Here is a 16,569-nt window from a genome sequence, read left to right as displayed (position 1 = left end):
TCTAGTATGTATTTTATACTGTCGGCTGACTTTGATGGCTGATTTTGGTGTACACGCACTACAAGAGAGGCGTGAAATGGCGGCAGTTTTTTTTCTTGATTAGCGGCGGTTTAAAACCGCCGCGAAATCAACGGCCGGCGGCTCATCAGACCGCCAAGGATATTGGCGCCGGCACTAGGTTTGGTGGCGGTTTTAGCAACTGCCGATATAACCGCCACTACAAAAAGCATAATGAGAATGAGGATGAACACCTTAGCATTTTTTCGTTATGATCTATACACGCACATAAGTCCCTCTCGTTTAATGATTCCAGTTCCAAAAATAGTTTGCACAATCCATGACCGATTCATTCCTCTCATAATGATAATGACCGTTTTTTTCATTTATCAACCAATACTATCAATTTCAAAATATAGCAGCCATTAAAATAAGAAAAAGTGGTACCTTCAAATCCAAAGCTCTAAACAGTAGCAATTAACTAAAATTAATGACAGATATAGATAAATTCTTTTCAAAATTCTAAACCAAGAATGAAAACAAGAAAAAAAGATCAGAATGGAAGAATGCTCCAGTGATAAGGGAGAGGCAGTGATGGCCGAGATTGGCGCACTGCAGAGGAGGGTATCACGGTTTCAATCGAGGTGATGGGAAACTTCGCAGCCGGTGGGAAAAGCTCGGATGGCAGCTGCGCGTCTCGACAACTTGGGGCAGAGGTTGGGAATTTTGCACACCGTGGATGAGGGACTTTGGGTTTAAGGAATTATGGATGAGAGGCAAAAGCTCGACGCCAGATAAAAGAGGATGGATCGGCAGCAGTTGGGCACAGTATTGCAGCGATGGCGGTGTTTCGCGTGCTACCCAGCTCCCTTCACAGGTAATTTGGCAAAATTGGGGGAAATTAATTAACTATGATAACGTAAAAAAAAGTGTATGAGATAAAAATGGGGTAAACAAAAATTGAATTATCATTCGATCCTCACCTGTGACGTTTCCAGATGCTAGTATGGGTGGTACACCTTTTACTCACGTATCTAGCTCCCATGTATTGCATGAATGTAGCACGCAGATGTTTGATGATCGTGCTACCACTACTTTCACCATGGATTTGGACGATCAGCTAGCTGGGCCACAGTTCTATGCAGATTTTGCTGAGATCATACGGGGTGATGACGTTCATCAGTACCAGAGTTTTATCCCAGGAGGTTCGTCCGAGCCTCCGGAGTACAGGCCACAGCTAGCAGATGTGCCGTCCCAGGTTCCTGAGTCCTAGCTGTTGGTCGACCTGAATGAGCCCACAGGCAGCCCGTACGACACTTGGTTTGGCATGGGGGGGGACGCCGCCATCTGCATTTGGAGTTGGGCTACAGGATGCTCCACACGGAGATCGGCGAGCGACCAGAGTTAGGCGTCCGACTCGATGTGGCACAAGCTCGCACCTACTTGGTCCATTTGGGGGCGACCATGATCATGATGGTGACCAGCATTATCGCCCATTGTGTTACTTCCGACCGTTATATTTGTATGAATTATGACTTATTTATTTTCTGTTAGTTTTAACGACTTGTGCCAGTTATATTTGTATGACTTATTAACTTATTTTGTGTTAGTCTTAATACCTAGTGGCTATTATTTTTGTACGACTTATTACTTATGACGATTACATTTGTATGAATTCATGCATTTTGCGTCATTGGTTGTTACTATTACACTGGTATTCATGGTTTTTATAGTGAGTCACTCTCCTCATAATCCGCTACAAGGTGTAGCGGACTATGTTTTGTGCCAGTTTGTTCATAAACCGCTACAGAGTGTAGGAATTATGTGAAATTAGCCTCTCAACATAATCCGCGATAGGGTGTAGCGGATTACGTGTATTTGGAATCCGTGTTAGGGTGTCGCGGATTACATACAGTTGGGATTGTTGCATTTTCGTCTGCAGTTTCACAATGTTGCATTTGCATAAAGATTTTTCTAACTTATTTTATTTGTGTAAATTGTCCATATTTAAATGTATTTTTTTTATCATCAATAATCCATAATATCAAAATAAAAAAATAAATATTCATAAAAAGCTACCAATGACTTTATAAAATCCGTAGCATTGATTATTTAAAAAAGTTTATGTTAATATTCATATTGAATTATTAATCAATTTATTTATTTCAAAGAAGATTGAAATATATCATAATAATTTTATTTCAAAAATTTTATATTAGTAACTTCAACCAACTAAAAATAATTTATTCAAATTAATAAATTATACCAATCACAAATAGTTAAACAAACACAAGAATTGAAGCAGGCAGGTAAAAAAATTAAAAAAACAAAAAATTGGGTCCAGTATAACAAAAATTGTATCATGTCCAAAATAAAAGGAGTTTGTTGCAAAAAATTTCACATTAATTACTAACTTACTAATCAAAATAAAATTAAATTGAGATGAAAAAACTGTTTACAAAAGACAAGAAACATCACATTACAAAGTCACGTATTACTCTCCTAAATTTGACACCAAAATTTAATATATTGTGCTGTTTTTTCTATAAGCATCACAATTTTCTTTATAAATTATTTACAGGGAAATCATTTTTCCCTATTCTCATTCTCACTGAATGATGATACGTACTTTAAATGTTCGTGACGTGAAAAGTTCAAGTATTATTTAAAAGATATTAGTTTATATTTTTAAAATATTTTAATTTGATATATTTTAATTTTGTTTATTTAATTACTAAATTGGGCCTTACATTTTTTGGTTTATATTTTTTATATTTTAACCTAATAAGAGATTATAAATACCTCATAAACTAGGATAATAGTAGTATAGAATGACTTAGAGGTTTAAAAACTTTTTTTGATTTGGTGATGAAACCATAGTGTGGACAATTAAGGTTGAAGAGTCCATCTCTTGTTGCATCAGAAAATTGGGTAGAAGATTGAAAAATCTCTTCAATTCAATTCTTAAATTATGGTGTTGACAAGTTAAATTGAGGAGTTTCTTTCTTGTTGTGTTAATAAATTGGGTAGAAAGTAGAGTAATTCTATTTGTATTCAATTTCAACATATTCTTTTTATTTTTATTTCAATTACAATTTATCTTTTCTACTCAATTTCAATTTTTGTATTATTTATACTTTTATTTCTTTATCATTTGGTATCAAAGCTCAGGTATTGAATTAATTCTTATTAATATATATGTGTTCTTCTTTTATCATAAAAAAAGAGTTCAGTGTCTGTCGTGTCTTTCTTTAAGTTCTTGTATTCTTGTTTTTCATTTACATTTTATTATTGTTAATTTTATTATTTAAAAAATAAATAAAAAAGCACACAATGCAAAAAAAAGTATAAAAAAAAACAAAAAATTATCTTTCTTGTAATTATTGTCCTTTTCATATACTATTTTTCTACCTACAAGATTCGAGGACGAATCTTTTTTGAAGAGGAGGAGAAGGACAATTGAGGTTGAGGAGTCCCTCTCTTATTACATCGGGGAATTGAATAGAAGGTTGATGAGTCCCTTCAATTCAATTTCCAAACTATGACGTCAAGAAAATGATAAAGAAATAAAAGATAAACAAAAAGATAAAGATTCAAACTTAATAAAAAAAGATACATTGAAATTGAATAGAAACAAAAAAGATATATTAAAATTGAGTACAAAGAGAATCACTATACTTTCTACTCAATTTCTTGACGCAACAAGAAAGGGACTCCTCAACCTAACTTGTCAACGCCATAGTTTGGAAATTAAATCGAAGGAACTCCTCAACATTCTATTAAATTTCTCGATGCAACAAGAGAGAGACTCATCAACCTCAAATGGCTATACCATGGTTTCATCACGAAACCAAAAAAAGGTTTTTAAATCTCTAAATCATTCTATACTACTACTACCACCCTAGTTTATGAGGTATTTATAACCTCTTATTAAGTTAAAATATAGAAAATCTAAGCCCACAAATATAAGACCCAATCTAGTAATTAAATAAACAAAATCAAAATACATTAAATTAAAACATTCTAAAAATATAAACTAATATATTCTAAATAACACTTGAACTCTTCATATCACGAACATTTGAAGCACGTATCATTTTTCTCTTCAAAAAAGATTCGTCCTCGAATCTTGTAGGTGGAAAAAAAATAGTATATGAAAAGGACAATAATTACAAAGAAGATAATTTTTTTTCTTTTTTTTCTCTTTTTTTTGCACTTTATGCTTTTTTATTTTTTTTAAACAATAATGAAACGCAAATAGAAAATAAGAACACAAGAACATAAAGAAAGACACGACAGACATTGGACTCTTTTTTTTAATTGATAAAAGAAGAACAAATATAGATTAATAAGAATTAATCTAATACACGAGTTCTAATACCAAATGATAACAAGACAATAATTGAAATTGAATAGAAAAGATAACTTGTAATTGAAATAAAAACAAAAAGGATAGGTTGAAATTGAATACAAAAAAATACTCTACTTTCTACCCAATTTCTTGACGCAATAAGAAAGGAACTTCTCAACCTAACTTATCAACGCCATAGTTTAGGAATTGAATCGAAGAGACTCTTTAATCTTCTACCCAATTCCCCGATGCAACAAGAGAGGGATTCCTCAACCTCAATTGTCAATACCATGGTTTCATCACGAAACCAAAAAATGAGTTTTTTAAAACCTCTAAATCATTTTCTATTACTACTACTACACTAGTTTATGAGGTATTTATAACCTGTTATTAGGTTAAAATATAGAAAATCTAAGTCCACAAACATAAGCTCAATCTAGTAAATAAATAAACAAAATCAAAATACATCAAATTAAAATATTTTAAAAATATAAATTAATATCTTTTAAATAACATTTAAACTCTTCGTATCACCAACATTTAAAGCACGTAATATGATGATTTTTGTCCCATCTTCATTCCATATTTGGGTATTTCTATGGATATTCATGTTTATAGATTTCATTGACTCATTGTCATCTCTGTATGAGAATAATTATTATAAAAAATCATTCTGATAATTATTATAAAAAATCATTCTGATTTATGAAGTATTTTAAAATATGTAAAGGGTTTGTGAGACTACAGTAATTAAATTATGGTTGAAAAATAAAAATCTAGTATTAAGTAATTAAATGATATGCTCAGTTTTCAAATTTTGTAAAAAATAGATGTCGAAACTTGTAAAATAATACATTTTTAAATATGTTATATATATATATATAATTATTAAAATAATTATTGATATAAAATATATATTAAAAATATAAAATATATATTTGTTCTTGCCTGGTAATTCCGAGGTATAGTTCGTCCTCTGGTGAGATCGGCGGGCTCCTAGAGTGAACCGAGGTATACGTCGGCGACAAATGAACGGCGAGGGTGGGTACCTGCAAAGGCACTCCGACGCTCAAGTTAGTATTAAAGGGATAATAGTTCTTAATCTTGGAAAAAGTGACCTACCTTCTTTTGGTCTTTTGTCTGCTTTATATTAGCAGGAGAAGTCGGCCGTTATCTTTCAGATGTAACGTCTAGGAGGAGGATAAATGGTAAATCCGACGTTATTGATTTGGGGTCATTTATGATGAAATCGTCGGTTATGATCGGGCCTGACGTGTAACCGAGCTATAATGTGTAACCGATGTTTACTGGTCATATCACAGCCCCCAAGCTTGACCTGACTTTTAAAGAGATAGGTTGAGCTTTTATAGTGAGTAATAGCTCGGTACACGGTGCCCAGCCCCAGGTCAACGTAGCATCTTTGAAAGTTAAGTGTTGGGTAACTGAAGAGTTTAATAATTATTATTCAAGTGTTTAGTGGTGTAAAGAACTTTAATTATTATTTTATTACTTTTCCTAGATAGGTGCGAGTTCCAATGCTTACTTGGAACCGTTGGCAGGGTGCCTCATTTAATGGTTTTGATTTCCATCATTAATTGTAGAGGCTTTAAGTAAATGAACGGTTTAGTACCTTCACCCCCCTTTTTTTTTCTTTTGAAGTTTTTAGTTTCAGAGGCTTTTAAACACCATGGGCAGTAAAGGTTAGTAACAAAATCCTTGCTTTTCATTTGAATCTTTTCTTCCCCTTCTTCTGATTTCGTCAAAAACCATGAGTGAAAAGAAAGGAAAATCGTTGCCCCAGTTTGATAATGGCGGGTCGTATGACTGGGTTGACAGTGATGTGAAAATAAGGGCTTCGTTGTTTCTGGATATGGATAGTGTTAGGCAGGTTAGTGTTGCCGGTCTAGTGAAACCTGGTTATCGCTTGGAATTACTTCCATGCAACCGCTCAGATAGGGTTTTCCATAGGAGAGAGGATTTTGAGAGCTTTTATATGTATAGTTGCGTGTTAGAAGAATTGAGGGTTCGACTTCCTTTTAGCCAGCTTGAATGTGATATTCTGAAACAATTGAACTGTGCTCCTTCACAAGTTCATCCTAACGGTTGGGCTTTCATAAGGTGTTTTCAGATTTTAATGGAATTCCTGGAAATTGAACCAGATTTGGAACTTTTCTTTTCCTTATTTCAGGCAAAAGGGGTATGGAAGGGGTTATGGGTGAACTTGAATAGCACACCTGGTTTTGCAATTTTCAAACTGTACAAATCTTCCTTTAAAAATTTTAAAGAAATGTTTCTGAAAGTTAAGGCTGTGGATGAGGACTTTCCTTTTTATGTGGACGAAAACCTTGGGGAAAAGTTTTCCTTATATTGGTGTTGTCAACCTCAACAAATTTTGGGTCCAGAAATGATATCTGAAAGGAACGAGTGTATCATATCCTTTTTGATTGAAATGGTATCCAAGGGGGGATTTGTATCTGTGTCGGAGTTGCTTCCTTGGGAGGTTAATAAGTCGGCTATTGTCGATTACTTTGGTGAGGTTATCAGGGTATGCTTTTGTTTTAGTTTTTTTACTTAAATGAGGATTTTATTATGCTGACGATGTTCTTGCTGTTTCTATGGCAGGTGGGAAATTCCCTGGAGTTACCGCTTCGACTCTTAGGGCTCGATTTAAGTCTAAGAATTTTGAAGGATCCTCATCGAATGCAGAAAAGGTGGAGGTTGGGGGAGAGGTCGATCAGCCTCTCCCAAGAAAGAAGGGGATTGTTTTTAAGAAGAGAAAGACGGAGGGTGGTGCTACTTCTGGAAATCAGGGCAAGGAAGCTGTTATTCAGCTTGATGACTTGTCTAGTTTTAGTGTGAAGCAGGAGAAGCTTCATGTTTTTGACAACAATGGGGATGGTTCATCTCTTTGGGATCGAGGTTTTCCGTTTAATGTTATTGCAGACGAAGTTGTGCAGGGTGTTGCTGACATAGCTCGGGTGGAGGAGGTAGGGGATGTTGGAGTTGATCAGTTTCTGCAGGTATATTCATTCTAAGTATTGATTTTGTTTAACTACTTATGTAAGGTTTTTAATAGTTGAATATTTAAATCTCAGGTGTTAGGTTTTCGATTGGCTTGTGTTGGCCGTAGCCAGGAAAAAAGGCATAAGAAGATGGCTACTGAGGCTGAAGAGGTCGGTGTCCTAAAGGAACAGTTATTGGCTAGAGAATTAGCCTTAACAGAATTGCAGAAGAAGTTTTCTGACTTGGAAAAGGAATTAAAGGTTGAAAAAGAGAATCGTGAAAATGATGCTGAATTATTAAAAAAGAAAAATAGTGATGTTGAGAATATGAATAAGCGAGTTGCTGACCTTACCGCACAGATGAAGGAATTCAAGGCTAGTAGAGAAGGTGACATTCTTGATGCTTTTGTGGAAGGATTTTACCGTGCTGTGACGCAGGCCAAGTTTCTGATGCCTGATGGTGATTTTGGGGAGATGGATCCGGGCAAGGTGATCCGGGATGGCCAGCTTGTAGATGACGAGGAAGTAATTGAGGAGGGTGGTGATAACTTAGTTAAGTAATAGTTCAGTGTAGTATTTTAGCAGTTTTTCTCTTGTTTTGTAGAACGGATGTTCATGACTGTTCATTGTTTAACAATCTGCGTAATTAGGTTTTGGATGTTCCTAATTGCGTTGTCTGATACCCGTTAATGGGGCTGAAATGATGTTTTGACGATCTGTTTGTCTGTGAAGGGAGTTATTAGGTAACAAACCCCTTTTGATATTTAATGATAACATAAATTCGGTTAGACAGAATTTGTTAAAAGTATATATAAATGCATTCAAACTTTTGGCAAAGCAGTACCTTACAATTTTAACTCGGGTAGGCTGGCCTCGTTAAAACCTCCTTGAGCAAAACCCTTTTTTGGGAAAAATCTCAAGTGAGGAAAAAGAGTACCAGCACTCTGCTTTTGTTTTAACTGAAATATTGCTTTAAAGAACTGACATTCCATGAACTCGGAATCTTGGTGCCATCCAAATGTTCTAGTCTGTAAGCTCCTCTGCCGAGGACTTCAAGTATACGATAGGGTCCGTCCCATGTTGCTGCGAGTTTTCCGTGGGAGGGTGGTCGGCGAGCCGCTTCAGTTTTCCTCAGGACCAGATCTCCGATGTTGAAAGACCTTGGTTGTACTCGTTTGGCATGTCTTCGATTTAGTTGCTGCTGTAGGGCCTGGTGACGGACGGCTGCTGTATTCCTAACCTCTTCTATCAAGTCAAGTTCTGCTCGGCGAGCTTGATCATGATTCTCAGCTAAGGCTCTTAATGATTGTTGTGAAACTTCTATGGGAATCATAGCCTCGGATCCATAGACCAACCTAAAAGGGGTTTCTTTTGTTGATGTATGCACGGTAGTATTGTATGACCATAATACCTCTGGGAAAAGCTCGGCCCAGAGCCCTTTGGCGTTGTCGAGCTTTTTCCTTAAAGCGTGCAGGACGACCTTGTTGGCGGCTTCTGCTAAGCCATTAGATTGTGGGTGTTCTACCGATGAAAAGTGGTGATTTATCTTCAGCTTCTGTAGGAAGTCCTTAAAACTATGGTCGGTAAACTGCCGACCATTGTCGGTGACAAGATGCCGGGGAATTCCGAATCTGCATATGATTTGTTTCCAAACAAAGGATATCATCTGGGAGGACGTGATTCTTGCCAGGGGTTGTGCTTCAATCCATTTGCTGAAGTAATCAATAGCCATGACCAAATATTTCAATTGTCCCGGTGCGGTAGGAAAGGGGCCGAGGATGTTAATTCCCCACTGGTTAAACGGCCAGCTTACTACAGACTGGTGAAGCTGCTCCGCTGGGATGTTAATGATCGGTGCGTGTTTTTGACACTGGTCACAAGTTCTGACCTTCTTTCTACTATCCTCCCACAGACTCGGCCAGTAAAAACCGGCTCGAAGTATTTTCTGTGCGAGGCTTCTTGCCCCCGAATGTATGCCGCATATTCCTTCATGGGCTTCGGCTAACACAAGATCGGCATCATTCCTGTCTAAACATTTCAAAAGTGGTCGGGAGTATCCCCGCCTATACAGAGTGTTATTCATTAAAGTGAAGAAAGAAGCTTGCCGTCGAAATTTTTTCTTATCTGAGATTTCTTTGGGAAGAGAACCCTCTTTTAAATACTGTATGTAAGGTAGTTGCCAACTTGTTTCATTGAAAACGTTTAAAGTGCTCATGACATGTATGCTCGGCTTGTCTAAGGTTGACTGTAATAATGTTGCTGTGTGTGACTGTGTAGTAGCTAGTTTTGATAGAATATCAGCCCTATGATTTTGTTCTCTAGGAATGTGGCAAATTTCAATTTTTCGAAAGCCATTTGCTAACTGCTGTACAAGCTCTAAGTATTTCAATAAAAGCTGATCTTTAGTTTGAAAGACTTGGTTAACCTGTTGGACTATCAATAGGGAATCGCAGTAAACCTTTAATGTGGTAATGTGTAAATCAATTGCTAACCTGAGCCCGGCGACGAGGGCTTCATACTCGGCTTGGTTATTACTAGCTTTGAAGGAGAATCGGAGAGAATGTTCGAGGATGATACCTTCAGGACTTTCGAGTAATACCCCTGCACCTGAGCCTTGGGGATTTGAGGCTCCATCTACAAACAAGCTCCAGTCCGAGTTCTGCTCATCCATATTTGGTTGGGTAAGCTCTGCCACAAAATCTGCTAGGTATTGGGATTTGACGGATCCTCTTGGCTGGTATTGGATATCGAATTCAGAAAGTTCGATTGCCCATTTGATAAGTCTGCCTGCTAATTCCGGCTTTGAGAGGACGTGCCGAAGAGGTTGTTCGGTCCTGACGATGATAGTGTGTCCCTGGAAATATGGTCGGAGTCGTCTCGAGGAGAAGACTAAGGCCAACGTCAGCTTTTCCAATTTTGGATATCGAAGCTCGGCACCCTGCAATGATTTACTCACAAAATAGATCGGCTGCTGACCTTCCTGCGTTTCTGTTACAAGGACAGAACTAATTGCTGTATCAGTAATAGATAAGTATATACATAATGGCTCATTAGGTTTTGGCTTTTGTAAAACAGGTGGTTTTGAAAGTAATTGTTTTAAATTTTGAAACGCTGATTCACAGTCTGCAGTCCATTCAAAATTTTTTGTTTTCTTTTTTAAACATTGGAAAAAGGTAAAAGACTTTGCTGCCAAGCAGGGTAGAAATCTGGATAAGGCTGCGAGGCGTCCTGTTAGTCGTTGCACCTCTTTTACCGTTTTTGGGCTTTGCATATCAAGGATCGCCTGACATTTTTCAGGATTTGCTTCAATTCCTCGGCTGGTAAGAATGAATCCGAGGAATTTTCCCCCGCGTACTCCGAACGCACACTTTTCAGGATTCAGTCTCATGTTATATCGTCGGATCTGCCCGAAAATCTCGGCTAGGTCCTGTATGTGAGAGTTGCCGACCATGGTCTTTGCCACCATGTCGTCCACATAGACTTCGATATTCCGACCTATTTGGTTCTCGAAAACCTTATTCATTAATCGCTGATATGTTGCACCTGCATTCTTTAGACCAAAAGGCATAACATTATAGCAGTAATTACCATATTCAGTTATAAAGGCAGTTTTATCTTTGTCTGATGGATGCATGAGGATCTGGTTATAACCAGAGTATGCGTCCATAAAACTCAGCGAACCATAACCGCAGGAATTGTCAACTAAAGTGTCAATGCAAGGTAAAGGATAAGCATCTTTGGGGCATGCCCTATTTAGGTCAGTAAAATCGACGCACATGCGCCACTTACCGTTACTCTTTTTTACCATAACAACATTGGCGAGCCATGTTGTGAACCTGATTTCTCTGATGAAATTTGCGGCAATGAGCTTTTTGACCTCGGCCAGGGAGGCGAGGCGTTTTTCTGCTCCGAGGTTTCTTTTCTTTTGAGAAACTGGGCGAACTTCTGGATTAATTGCTAACCTGTGGGTGATAACAGATGGGTCTATTCCGGGCATATCGGCAGATGTCCAGGCAAACAAGTCGGCATTTTGTCGTAAAAACGTTGTGAGTGATTCCTTCTCCTCTTTGCTGATAGATGTCCCCATGAAGGTGTATTTGGCGGGGTCCTCGGTCAGGTTTACCTTTGCTAAATCCTCGTTTGGCATGGGCCGATCTTCAAAGTCGGCTCTGGGATCTATTTCCGTTAAACTTGGTTGGTCAGGTTGGATTGAGTTGACCTGAACCAAGTTGTTCCTTTTGATCGGCTTCAGGCTTGTATTATAGCATTGCCGAGCTTCATGGAGGTCACCATGTATTGTTGCCACTAAATTATCCTGCACAGGGAACTTAACACACAGATGAACTGTAGACACAATTGCTGTAAATTTATTCAAAAATGGTCTACCTAATATGAGATTGTAAGGACTAAAACAGTCGACAACAAGATATTGAATGTCTTGTGTCTTAAATAATGGTTGCTCACCGAGTGTGGTTTGTAACCACACGGAACCCAAAACAGGGACTCGTTCCCCGGAAAATCCGACCAAGTCTCCATGGTATGGTTGCAGAATTTTGTTACTTAGTTTCATCTTTTCGAAGGTGGTAAAGAATAGGACGTCTGCACTACTTCCGGGGTCGAGAAGTACTTTGCGGACTATTAGATCCCCCAACTGGATAGAAATCACCACAGGATCGTCGTAATTAGCATCGGTATGATTAAAGTCGGTTGATCCGAAAGTCATCTCTGGTAAGCCTTGGACCGGCTGAGGTACTTTAGGGGCGTCTGTGACGGTCAACATGGCCCGATAAGTTCTCTTCCGTGCTGAGCTAGTATGTCCACCTCCCGCATATCCTCCTGAAATACAATTAATGATTCCTCTGGGTTGGGCTGGTGTTTTATCTTTTTCTTTTGATGAAGGACTTGCTGTCACAAGGTCGGAAGCCGAGGTTGTATTCTTCTGCATACGCCCGGCAATGAACTTGTCGAGGTGTCCTTGTCTTGCGAGGCGTTCCAGGAGATCTTTAGCGATCACACATTCATCCGTTGTGTGACCGTGTTTCTGATGAAAGGTGCAATATTTGGTTTTATCAACGGTCTTGGACTCCGGATAAGCGCCGGCTTTACGAGGAGGCTTGATTAATTTGGAGTTGAGTATTTCCTTAATAATGTCATCTCTCTTTGTGTTGAATTGAGTGTATGACTCATAACGGGGAACCGGCTTGAATGCTTTCTTACTGTCGCGGGGCTTATCATCGTCCTTGGCCGCGGTTGACTTTTCTGTTTTGCGGGCTTGCCGAAGTTCTTCAACATCTATCTGTCCCTTGGCCTTTTCGCGGAATTCGGCCAAGGTTTTCGGTTTACTCACAGCTATCGTCTCCTGAAACTTGCCCAGACGGAGGCTGCTCTTAATTGCATGGAGATGGACTTCAGGATGAAGGTCGGGGATCCTCATTGCGACTTTTGTAAAACGAGTGATGTAATCTTTGAGGCTCTCTTGTGGTCCTTGTTTGATGGTCGTCAGGTAGTCAGAATCGTGTAGGTATATTGCAGATGCTGCAAAGTGGTCTTCGAACTGCTTTGCCAACTCTTGAAAACGCGATATTGAATCTGCAGGCAAAGAACAAAACCAGTCAAGTGCAGGACCGTCTAAAAAAGATGGAAAACAACGGCATAAAATAGGGTCAGATGCACCATTAACGATCATAATAGATCGGAATTTCTTAATATGCTGCTTTGGATCCCCCAATCCATCATAAGGAGTCAGAGTGTTCGGCAGGGTGAACTGTCGGGGAAGCTGAAAATTCATAATGTCGGCCGTGAATGGTCCGGCAGAATTGTCGCGCTCATCTCCCTCATCGTCTGGTTGGGACCTTTCTGTCTGGTGGGCTTCTTCTTCCTCCTGCTGGGGCGTTTCTGAAACATGAGTCGGTATTGACCGACGTTCATGATTTTCCTCTCGATTATGAAGATTATCATTGTGTTCCAGCCGATTAGTAACCAATTGCGCAATTTGTTCCTGCATTCTTCGGTTTTCCTCCGCCATTTGTTGATTTGCTTGCTGAAGCTCGGTCACCATCCGAAGGAGCTCAGATGGGGTCGGGGGAGGGACGTCGGCCATGATAGTATCTCAGGGATGTTTTGGGACCTTTGCGAATGGTTTTTCGAGTTGCTCGGCCCCACGGTGGGCGCCAAGTGTTCTTGCCTGGTAATTCCGAGGTATAGCTCGTCCTCTGGTGAGATCGGCGGGCTCCTAGAGTGAACCGAGGTATACGTCGGCGACAAATGAACGGCGAGGGTGGGTACCTGCAAAGGCACTCCGACGCTCAAGTTAGTATTAAAGGGATAATAGTTCTTAATCTTGGAAAAAGTGACCTACCTTCTTTTGGTCTTTTGTCTGCTTTATATTAGCAGGAGAAGTCGGCCGTTATCTTTCAGATGTAACGTCTAGGAGGAGGATAAATGGTAAATCCGACGTTATTGATTTGGGGTCATTTATGATGAAATCGTCGGTTATGATCGGGCCTGACGTGTAACCGAGCTATAATGTGTAACCGATGTTTACTGGTCATATCAATATTAAAAATAAATTAAATAGTATAATTTTTTTTTTTTGAAGTTTATCTGTACAAAAACATACAAGTTCAAAGGAAGACTTATCTACTTTGACAATTTATTTATCTCTTAGAAAATGAATTTGGATCTAAATGGTTGAGCTAATTTACTATGTCTACATGACTACATGTCTTTTCATAGGTCTAATTTTTTTTTTTTAAAAACAAGTTTAATATGTCATTATTTATTTATCTATACAAAACATAATAAAATTTATATAAAGAAATGAACGAAAATTAGTAGTTGTTTATCGTGGACCCCTAGACATAAGCTTAGTCCACCTTTCACTGACAGACAATAAAATATATGGTATTGGACTGCATGAGCTCGGTCCAATAATGTTAAATCCGGTGTAGGTGGTCTCACTCATGCAGATTGGACCGATCTAGATACCAGTCTCCAAAATTTGTATCCAACCCGATTTGAAAATGCTAAATGTCACCCCTACTTCGGTTATCACCACCCAGTTGATAAACCAATCTAACCATGAAGGATAACTTCCTACCGTGTAAGAGAATAACAATTATGATTTTTAGAAGTTGTGTTTATTTTTAAGCACGGAATAAAATATAATAAGATATTAAAAATAAAATATAAAAAATAAAGATATAAAATTTTGTATTTTTATATTTTATTTGATAATAAATTAAAATAAATTATAAAAATTTAATTTTTTTTTATTTTTTTATTTAAAAAATTTGAAACGAAAAAAATAATTATAAAAAATTAATAAAAATAATAAAAAAATATAAAATAAGTTGTGTTTTTTGTTAGTATTTTCGTGTTTTTCTACTAGGATAGATATAAAATACACTTATTTAGTATTTTTGGACATAATGTCTATGTTTATATTTCTCTGTCAAACACGATTGTGTCCTTCGATCTCTATCTCAATATCTTGTCTTTGTAAATAAATGTAGTCTAAAAAATGTCTAAGTCTTGTGTTGTCACTATATAAATTTTTCAACACTCAAGTATTACGTTTTAAACCTATTTAAATCTTTGCTGACTTAAGTATTGAAGTCTCATGTAGGTACTTCTTACTATTGAGGCGAAGATATCGGATAAACTATCATTCCAACGAACAAGTCGAAATTCTCACTAAAAAATATTTAGACTTTACATCTAAACCCAAATCCACCTAGATTTTAGGTAATACCTCGGAACAATTATTATTGTTATTGTTACGTTACTTATTATTATTATTATTATTATTATTATTATTATTATTATTATTATTATTTAAATCTTATATGTTATTATTATATTTATTGTAATTATTATTTGTAGTAGTTATTGTTATTTATTTTTTTTCTTCTTTTTTCTTCGTGTTTGCTGAGTTTTCTTCTTCAATACACTGCTGTGTCTCTTTTTGCTATGGCAATTGAAGAAGAAGACCATTATGGTATGCTGCTATACTTTGTGGCGTTCTTCGTATTTGTGACTTCTTCTTCTTCAACACGTCGCTGCGTCCCTTTTCGCGTCCCTTTCCGTCAGACCGCCATGGCATGTTGCTGCTTCTCCTTTTGTCATGGTAGTACCTCGTTGCATTTTCTGTTAGTCGCTGCTTCTTCTTCAATACGATGTTGCATTTTTTTCGCATTCCCTCTACCATGGCAGCACCTCGCCACTGCGTCCGCTTCCGCATAGCAAAGAAGATCCTTCTGTTATGGCGAAGAGAAGAAGGAAACTCTATGTCATCATTGGAGCTCACTTTAAATGGTCACATCAGTTTTTTCTTATAATTATGGCGTCATCTTTTGTATAGTTGGATATTTTGTTAAATTTTAAAATTTTTTAAGAGTTATTTTATAAATAACAAAAATTAAATACTATTTTATTAATGTTAAAATTTTTTAAATATTAATTTAATATTTATTTTTTTATAAATTTATTATATTAATATTCAATTAAAATTATGTTATGAATTGTGATGCCACTTAACATGATATATTGACAAAAAAAAAGTGATAGCAGGACGAATTTAATTAAAAAATTTTCTAAAGCTAATTTGAAGAACAACAATTTTGTCGAAACAAATTTTACCATTTATTCATATTAAAATAATTTCAAATGATAAAATTATTTTTTTAATAAAATAAAATAAAGAAGGCCAATTTTTTCATGTCTGAAATTGTTGAAGTTGCTTTTTGTAATAAGTTTTAAATATTAAAAAATTATTTATTTTTATATTTTTTAATTTAAATATTAATTTTTATCTCTTTTTAGTAAATTAGACAAGTGTATATAGGCACCATAGCACACACCAATAAAGAATCTTTATAGTAATACAAATGGGGAGCTCATATGCTGACGTGGCGCTCATACGTTGAGTTCTGAGAGTTTATTTGCTTAAGTTGTTATTTTCAAATTTTAAATTATTTTTTTGGGTTGTACTTATGTTGTTATTTTTTAAATTTCAAATTTGATTGAATTTAATTTAAATTTAAATAAAGTCAATCAATTTTAAAAAATTAGTTATGAGTCAACTATAAAAGTATAAGTTATGAGAGATGTAAAGTATCGTAATTTAAAGTACATCAATCCCTTTCTTTACATATATTCAAAATCTCTCTACTTATTCCAATGGCTGGTATTCACAAAATTGCAGACATCAATCTTACA

The sequence above is a fragment of the Arachis hypogaea genome, chromosome 10 (assembly GCF_003086295.3).
Source record: "Arachis hypogaea cultivar Tifrunner chromosome 10, arahy.Tifrunner.gnm2.J5K5, whole genome shotgun sequence".
NCBI classification, from domain to species: Eukaryota; Viridiplantae; Streptophyta; class Magnoliopsida; order Fabales; family Fabaceae; genus Arachis; species Arachis hypogaea.
This window is presented reverse-complemented; position numbering follows the sequence as displayed.